Raw genomic sequence first — 9,753 nt, 5'->3', positions numbered from 1 at the left:
GAAATTTGGGGTTCTAGTTTATTTATGAGGTTTCAATACATAAACCCAATGTCTTTACGTTAAATAGATTTTGTGTTATTAATTGAGAAAAAGTGGCTCCGAACTGTTCATGTAATATTACACACGGTAGCTGCGTTGCCAGTTCTATTCATTTCCTTATTCTGTGTCTTGATAATATACCTAGAAAAGTTAAGTGTAGAACTGAAAAACATAAGTGCCGAGTAAATTTTCTTTGGCGCCACTTTTCCTCTTAGCGACCACCACTGCGCAACGCGTCAGTTGTCAGTTAAAGGGTGCCGCAAACGAACGGCGCACGCGTGAACCGTGCTTGTTATTTAATCGACGAGTGTTTATTTACGTTCAGTTTAAAGTAGGATCTCGTAGGTGTTCTACGAGGTTTAAAAAATAATTCGAGAAGTGGATGATTTAAAAAAGTGGTGATTCTTGTCTCTGTGTCGGTAGGATATCAGTGGCGCCGGCCGAAAATTTTCGTGAAAAGCCATGTAAGTATATTCGTTTTTGTTCTTTAATTTTATGAAGTTAATTATTTATTTTTAGAGAATAAGGTGGTTTATTATTTTGAAGAAAATTATTGTACATAAATTATTGGCACCAAAGGCGACTTACATATATAATCGAATTCTATTGGAATGATAAAACATGATGTCTGCTTACTTATATAGTTACAGACATCAGGTGCCTTAGTATAGTAATAGCCTGCTGTCGAAGTTAGGTACAAACGTAAATAGGTTTATTTAGTAGGTCTTACTATCTATTTTGTGCTTAGCTCTAGGCTAAAAGATAGGCTGGTATGTAATCGCTTAGTTTGAAGTAAACAAACATTAAGTAGGTAAGCACATTATTCTCATAAATCGGAAATTTAGCTAAACATCAATCATTTTTTGAGTCCCTACTTTTAGATGAAAAAAAAAATGTATCAAACATTATTTTTTTCATCTACATAATGTCAAGTAGACCTTCTTTATATGTTGTTGAAATGTGAAGCCTGGTTTGCATTTTTTCTACCTCAGCAAAAAGTAGCAACTTTTGATCAATTTGAACTTTACATGGAAAGTTTAAAATATAGCACCGCTAACGTAAATATATTTTGTTCAAAAGTTTACTCAGGTGGTATCTCCTTACCCCGCGGAATCTTATTAAAGTAGGTATTATTACTCGAGTAACTACTTAGACAAAATAAAATACATTTCCAAGGAACATACTTAGGTAGCAAATAAATTACCTAGATCTAAAAGTCATGGTTGGATAAATTTGAAACATAGTTTTTACATTAAATAAAAGTTTTGGCTTTAATTAACTTACCTAGTGTCCATTTTCTTAAATATTTAATAATTGGAATTTAATATTGTAGGTTCCAGTAGTGGACGAGATGGTTGACATGATTATGATTTCTCGTAATAATATTGTTTAAAACATCATAATAATAGATAATAAAATCGTTTTTCGTTTACGGGTCTCGTGATCCGTAAAGTCAAAGGATCTTCATCAATTGCGAACCGGTGGTAGAGTCACTACACACAGACTGACTTGACGTTTCAAAAGTGCTTATAATCTAGGCCTACTTTAAATAAATGAATTTTGAATTTGAATTTGAAGTTTGGCAACCTTTAGTTACGAAATTGACACTGGCCACGGGCCACCCGCCCTCGTGCCTCGGAGAGAACCTTAAACAGCCGTCGATCACTAAAGTAGAAAATATTGTGCAGAAAGGCTATAAGGAATATTGTTTAGATATATTTTTTTTTAAGATTTCTTCTTTCTTGGAAATATATTTATTCCCCGATCGCGTGTAACCAAGACGGAGTTATGCTGAATAGATAAATCACAAATCGAAAGTAAACTATTCCGAATCAATTATTGCTCCACAAACGCTCTACTTCGTAATTATTTATTGAGCAAAGATGTCGTAGAATTATAATTGAGAAAAAAGAGATGACTCGATTTTACGAAAGAAATTAAATCTCATTGCTCGATCCTCATTGCTAAGGATCGTGACTCCTCCTACTAACAACCTTTCAGACGATGTCGCGCAACATGTTAATCTATATGCACTTTGGTATCGAGAGCAGTGTGGATTTGATCCAACCACCGCATCGGGCTACGACCTCGAGGTCTCTTTCCTTCCACTTTGCCAGAGACCACTATCTTTTTAAGATTGTACATCGGCAACTTGACCGAAGTACTCGAGAATCCCCTGAAGACAGGTGGTTGATAGCCTTATTATAATTCACGGACACAGCATTCTCCTCCAGCACCACATCTCGAAAGCGTCTATACGTTGTCGATCAGCTGCTTTTATGGTCAATGTATCAGGTACGTAAATATAGGAAAAATACCTGCGCGGACGAGACGCTTTTTTGTCTTGATTGAGGTATTCCATCTTTCCAATTCCTATAAAGCTGAGACATCGCACTTTTGGCCATTCCGATTCGCCTTCGAATTTCAGTTCAGGATACGATATAATCGGTCTACCGTAGGTATATAAGAGAACGATTAGTCTGAGGTCTCGCTTATTATCAATAAAATGTCAAAATCCGTATCTTCTATGGGAGCGGAGGCCAGTCAAACTTGACGTTATATAATTCATTTCGCGAGTGTATACTGTCATAAAATACCGTTGAGCCATAATAATGCCAGGTCCTACAGACCACATTAAAACATCTTATTATTATAGTTATATATATTATTAAAATATACATGCTGCATTGTCGTATTAGGATAAATTTTTTCCTGTAATGACAAAAATGTAATGTGAATAAATAAATAAATTAATAAATAAATAAATCTTAATTAATGTGCAGATATCACTGGTAAAAATTGCAGGATGCAGATATCCAAAGATAGAAATCTGTAGTCACGCATGAAGGACGCCTTCACCCTCGCTCTTGCTGATATACCTTCCTACATAATCTGTTTGAGGCGGGTTTACTTACATTTCGCGCAAAACAAAAGTAACGGTCAAGTACTACTCGGGCCATGAGCAATGCCCGTATGGCCCGTAGTTTCGTTTCATGTTCTGTAGTTGCGAAAAACCCTTCGATTTGGGCATAATCGAGGGTTTGTTTTAAACCCTGCTGGCGCGGTTGCTGGTGAGCGATACTGATCAGTGTGAACCGAGGAAATGCTGACCCAGGGACGTCTGTGGGCACCGGCATTGTTTAAACCGACCGCGGCAGCTTGCCAATTTGCATGCGAATTAAAAATCATCAAAGGAGGTACTTATTTAAATAATACTTACTATGTTGATTACTTGTTTTAATACATTTTGACCTTCAGAGAATATAATTTTATTTCACGAATTTAAAACACCTATTTCCATTTAAATTACCTACTTATATAATTAATATAGAAACTTTATAGTAGTTTTAATTTTGTTATCATATCAAGACATATAAAATAAATTCAAATTCATTTATTGCATATTACAGGCCAGATTGGATAGAATTATATGTACTAAGTCCCAATGTATATTGCCTCTTTGGGCGTGCAACAATTAAGTATTATATTTTACAGACTAAAGTTTATTATTTAGAACTAGTATAAAATTCATTAATATTATAAAATGTATTCTTAACTAAAAATTTAAAACACTCTTTTTTAAAGAACGCGGTTTTGTGACATAAACCTAAAATATAATACTCTGAGAGTCTCACTATTTATGTTGTGTTGCTCTTTTTGAAATCTTCTCATAAAGTGCCGTGTCATTTAGAGTACCAACCACCTACCGACATTCGACTCGTCAACATGACGTAAACATTTTTGGCGATGTTACTTCATTTTTTTTTAGTTATAATTGACGGGCCAAGCATGTGGCCCACTTGATGGTAATGGGAAATCAACCAAACGAATAGAGCAATTCTTCGCAGGGCATGCAAGGAGCACGTCACGCAACATGCCGCCCCGTGGCCATCAGCCTGAGGCGTAGGTGCGTAGCTTCATATGCCTGTTATTACACCGGCAACCATACGGGAATACAGCATTGTAACTATGCTGTTTAGCGACAGAAATAAGCATGGTGGTAGTACTTCCCCGGAAGAGCTCTATCACAAAGAGCTCTACTACTACCAAAAATCCAATGCTCTCCTTCAAATCAGGACAAATTGTATTATTTTTGAGTCTACCGATTTTAATTTATGAGGATCTGATGTACACCTTATGCACTGGCGTGCACAGGGTTTTTGACCAGGGTATGCACAAAGCAGGTACATGGCATAAAATGTGAAAATTCTCCCCTAATACTAGTTATATAAAATAATTTGGGTATGCAGTGCGTTTGTGCATTTATGAAGTGCACGCCACTGACATTATGAGACTAGTGATGGACTCCTCCGCATACAACGTCAGTCATTAAAAAACACAATATGCCTACAAACTTATCAACTTTATTATGAGTATGTAAGTATATACTTAGATATCCCTCACAATAATGGAAACATATTAGGTATATATATTTGTACGAACGCTTCATAAGTGCCTGTATTAGTCCTAGCTGAACAAATAATTCTTGAATTGGAAATTCCAATTTTGATACATAGATGGATTGGTTGATATTATACAGGTACATAGTAAACTATTTAACAACTACAAAGCAATTGTTCATAAAATATATTATGAATATTAACTTCTCTTATCTCTTAATCTCTGTAATAACACAATTAATTTTAACCGAAGCTACATTAACCTGTTTGTGAAACAAACAAAAAAATAAGTATCTTAACTTACCTTCTTACTAATTTGCTTTGCTTATTTACGTATTTATTTTGATACTCTTTTTGCATTACTCAGGTAGGTGCATAGGTATCTACTACGAGGTTACCTTTAAATAATCCTTCAGCTATAAATGAAATGAAATGAAATGAAATGAAACGATGAATTGACGGACCAAGCCGTTGGCCCGCCGCGCCGTACCCTTCACAGGGTATGCAGGGAACACATCCTACACTACCAAGAGCTGCCCGAGGTGTCGGTGTTAAGCCACAAGAATCTGTAATTACACCGGCAACCACGCCCTTGAGACCTGGAGACTGTAATACTGCTTACATATCCGACGAGCTCTATTACGAAAAGCTATTAAAATTAATCAATAATAACAATAGTTTATTTCGGATTATATTCTATAGCTTGAAACAATTATCTTATTAACTATTTTATTAATTAAAATTGGCCAAACTTATCTCCTAATGAAGTAAGTTCCCTCTTGAGCACTTCATGTAGGAGTGTGTACCAACCCAGTGCTCCATAAAGGGATTTTCCATTTATTGCTTAACATTTTCAAAATACTGTTGAAGCTTCCGCGTTTTCTGCTCATCCATGATAAAGACCTTTTTCTCATGATTGCGTAAAAGCAACCGATTAATTTATGCATTATTTATTATTATTCTGCATTTTCATTTTTATGCAGGTTTTGAAATGAAAATGTATCAGGATAGGGTAGGTAACGCTGTGTATGTGTTACATATCCTGGCAGGAGTACGGTGAATACGCAAATGCATCCCGTACTCTTGCCTTCAGGCCCATCGACTGAAACACAGAGTTTTTAGTGGGTCTAACATTACCGGAGTGGTATGCGACAAGCATTTTTTATGTCTAAAAAGTTACTTAATGTCACCTAGAAATCTAAATTGAACAAGTTAGGTTTTAGGGTTATACTTTAGGGATAAGTATCTTTGTATCATCAGTTAAAAAATTTAACAAGGTCCATCTTGTGGTAATAACCATAGACAAGTTAGGCAAGTTAGGTTATATGAGTTGCCTAGTGAAAATTGATTGGTGTCTAGGAATCTTCTATGATTAGGCGTTACTTACATTGCATGGTCCGTCGTTAATGAAAACGGGCATTCGTCTACCAGAACAGAAATTTATTGACTTAATGTCAGTGACACTTTCGGCCTTAAATTCAAATTAAAAATTAATTTATTTCAGGCTTAACCCATAGGACTTGCAACAAAATAAATAAAATGGCCGATGGTTAGTTAAAATGAAAAATTAAAATTAATACATTTAAATAATAAATTTAAACAAAAATAAAAACGTCAGTAAAGTCATAATAAATTTTTAAATTTAAATTACCTAATTAAAATCCACAGCGCCTCCATACCTTCCGCTTAGGCATAGGCACCGATACATGTCTACCGCAGCAGTGTCGTATATAAACACAATCAAGCCTAGTCGCAATAACCCTCAAAATAGAATTGAAATCTTGGTACCGAGGTGAACAGCCGCAAGTCGATGAGTAATCTCTAGGCGTGACAATTGTCCAGCTGTTTCGTACAGCAATTAAAACATTCGCACTTCACTGGGCACCGCCCGCATGCCTCACGAGATAGCCAATTTCCCTTTTAATGGATTTCATTAACTAGCTCCGAAAGACATCAAGGCCGAGACGCCGGCGGAGAGGAGAAATTTGCAAATAACCAATTGATACTATAACTATTGCTCTACCTTACGGATTCGCCTTGAAATTTCGAAAATTAAAAAAAGGTACTAAAACTGGGCTACTAAAAAGCTGAATAGTAAGTGTATGATATTCTATAATTATCTCTTATAATATTGGATTTGCTCTGCCACAAAAAAACTCTACTAATTCTAACTCTATAGTACTAACTATTAAGTAATAAATATTCATTCTGTAATTTTCATTCTGTGTCTCCACACAGAATGAAAATTTCCAAACCTACTGGTTCGCCGTGTCTTAGGAGAATGGCTTTATAGGTACATCTTCTTCTTCTTGCGGTGCCTCTCCCATTAGCGAAGTCAGCTTTGTAAATTCTTGTTTATTTTTCGCGAGTCGAAATAATTCTGCAGCAATCGTTATTCCAGTCCGCTCTCTGATGTTACGAAGCCAGAACATTTTTCTGCGACCAACGCCTCTTCTTCCTGCAACTTTTCCAATCGTAATAAGTTGAAGGAGCTCATATCTCTCGTGCCTTAGCACGGGCCCCAGATGTGCAACTTTTCTGATCTAGACGGTGTGCAAAAGTCCTCGTCTTTAGTTGCGTAGTTGAAGAAACATTTTTCTTTGACTTCGATATTATAATCAACGTTTATTTGTTACCTTCGTATTAGTATTGTTGAATGGGTGGCCACCGACTGCAGTTGGTAAACATTGTTGATGGTCTTCGCTAGGTTCTTTAACTGAATGAATGAATGAAACCACACTCACATCGATTGTATAATCGGTAGATAAGCCGGCACGTCGTAGCCACAAGAAATGGTACGCAAGCAGCTCATTAGCACACAATGGACCGGCACTCACCTGCTGGCGCTGCGAGCGATGCCTGCTGCCTATACTATAGGTTCCATTTTTAAGTGAAGAGTGGCAAATATTATAAAGTAATTTTAAAAATTGTTTTAGTAATAATAAACAATTGTTGACTTTTTTTTGTTAGATAATAGGGACTGCAGTTCATCCCATTACTTCTTTTTGAAGTAGATTCTTTATAATTGTTTTAAATACTGTATTAAAATCTGCTAATATATATATTATATATTCATATATTATGTATATTTTATATTTATATATTACGTATATTTATTTAAATTATCTAAGTATTTGTATCTATACATTTTGGTTTTTATTTATATATAACAACACTTTTGGCACTATCCCGTTCTCTTGCTGTGAGTCCTGTCTACAAAGGTTGCCTGTAAGAGATTGCTTGCAGCAATAAGGCCGCCTTTGCATGCCTATATTGTGTGTACCTTCTTCTTCTACTTCGGAGAGGATTTAAAGGTGTAAGCTTGAGACCTTTCTGAAATTACAATAAATCTTGGGTCTTATTTTCCATATGAATGGTACGGTCAGCTGCTAACAAAGCTCAAATCACTAAGTGGGCGATGAGAAAGCTAGGGTCGGAGTGTCTCTACGTGATCAACGAGTTGAATGACGTAGCCCAACTACTAGCCATGACCAATACACGTTGGGATCCTGAGCTCTTGGAGTAGGTGAGTACGATCCCGCAACGTTAAATAGAACGGCTAAAACCCCCCAATACTATTTCAAACGAGATCACCGTCATCATCATATCAACCTATTACCGGTCCACTACAAGGCACGGTCTCCTTAGACAATGAGAAGGGGTTAAAGCAGTAGTCTACCACGCTGGCCCAGTGCGGATTGGTCGACTCCACACACCTTTGAGAACATTATGGAGAACTTTCGGATGTTCGAACTCGGTGCCCCAAAAGTGAAGTCTAAGTCCTACCTACTGAGCTAATGAGATGCTGGATAAAAATTACAAAATACTGAGGAATTTTGTAAGTACCCCTGGACTTCCTTAGTCCAGCAGTGGTCATAAATCGGTTGTTACGTATTTGATAATTCACTCTCAACCTTTAGCATCATCTTCGGATTAGCAACCAAGTGGGTATGATAAGGTAATTTTTTAAGTACAGATAATCTTCTCATTCGCGTAAAAAAGGATTTCCTCATCAGCTGGTCGAAATCATGTACTAAAGTACGTCCTTATAGCCCTCATTATTCCACCTATTTACGGGTGTACCAGCGTTGTTGTGAGACCCTTGTTAGACGTGTTACCTGGTAATCAAAATACTTGGAAATGGGAAGTTGGTAATCTAAGGAATATTTTTGTACATTAGACACATCATTATTATCATCACTTTAACCGATTGACGTCCATTACTGGACATGGTCTGGTCTTACTTTGTAGGGACTTCCGAAAACCACGTCACAAGTTGTTCTGAGCCACTTAGTCCTCATCGTCAAACATTTGATTGGCTTGCATCTAATTCAAAATTCGTTTATTTCAAGTAGGTAGCTACTATAGAATTAGAAATAATAAGTCAGCCTGAAATCCAATAATTCTATTTATTTTCCACTACAAGAGGCCCTTGACGGCAATATCATCTGGTGATAAGTGCTTACCACTTCGCCACAAGGTTCTCTAAATATACATATTGAAATAGGCATCTTCTAGACAAGCACGCTCCACCTGAGGCTTCTCCAATTATCGTTATCACTTAACATTGCTTACTTAACATTGTTTACTTAAATATTATGAAAATTAAGCTTAATTTGCTATACTCCGCGAACAGCAGGAGAATCTGTATGGTGTAATTTATAATTTCTTCAATCCTTGTAATCCACACCAAACAGATCTTCGGCAATGTACCATCAAATCTCATCGATCTTAATTTTCATAATACTTGTATATTATGGAATTCTAAGTCAAAGTAACGCCTGCTTCTATCCAATATTGTTTACATAACATTTATATTGCGTTCCGCTCGTCTATGAATTAAAATAAAAACAAGGTTTCTTTTGGACATGGATTTTATTTATTTTATTTTATTTTGATGACAAAACTCCTCTACAGGAATTCACTGGCGAACTTAGCAAACTCAAATTACTAAATAATTACTTTCACTACTTTAATGTTAGTGAGAGTAGTCAATTTTTACCAAAGGCAATTCAACATTTGAAAGAATAATTTTAAGTTGGAACCTAACCAACTAGCACCTACTAATTACTGTACTAAATCAATCAATTGCTATAAGTGGCCAGTGGGTGCTTTCGACGAAGTAATAATTTGTTGCAACAAATCGGTCGAGTCGTTTCATGAGAAAACGGCCGCGTATTGTTGTATATTATGCTCTATATTTACAATGTTTGGTGACGTCGCGCGTCTAAGGAGTGAGTATACCCACCGTTGTACCGTTGTGTTTAGTAAAGTCTCTACTTCACAGTATGACGGTCCCTTTCGAAGCAGAAGT

The 9,753-nt window shown here is 36.3% G+C and overlaps 1 protein-coding gene across 1 annotated transcript in view; it reads left to right on the top strand.

The window, feature by feature from the left end:
- Nucleotides 1-293: 293 nt before the first annotated feature.
- The window catches only part of LOC120632069, a 33,038-nt gene continuing 23,578 nt past the window's right edge, over nucleotides 294-9,753 (top strand). Inside the window, exon 1 of the mRNA XM_039901842.1 lies at nucleotides 294-503. The gene's annotated coding sequence lies outside the window, so the exon portion shown is untranslated. The remainder of the gene's footprint in view (nucleotides 504-9,753) is intronic.

The sequence above is a fragment of the Pararge aegeria genome, chromosome 19 (genome assembly GCF_905163445.1).
Source record: "Pararge aegeria chromosome 19, ilParAegt1.1, whole genome shotgun sequence".
NCBI classification, from domain to species: domain Eukaryota; kingdom Metazoa; phylum Arthropoda; class Insecta; order Lepidoptera; family Nymphalidae; genus Pararge; species Pararge aegeria.
Note: the sequence above shows the minus strand (reverse complement) of the source record. Positions and strands in the feature narration are given on the sequence as shown.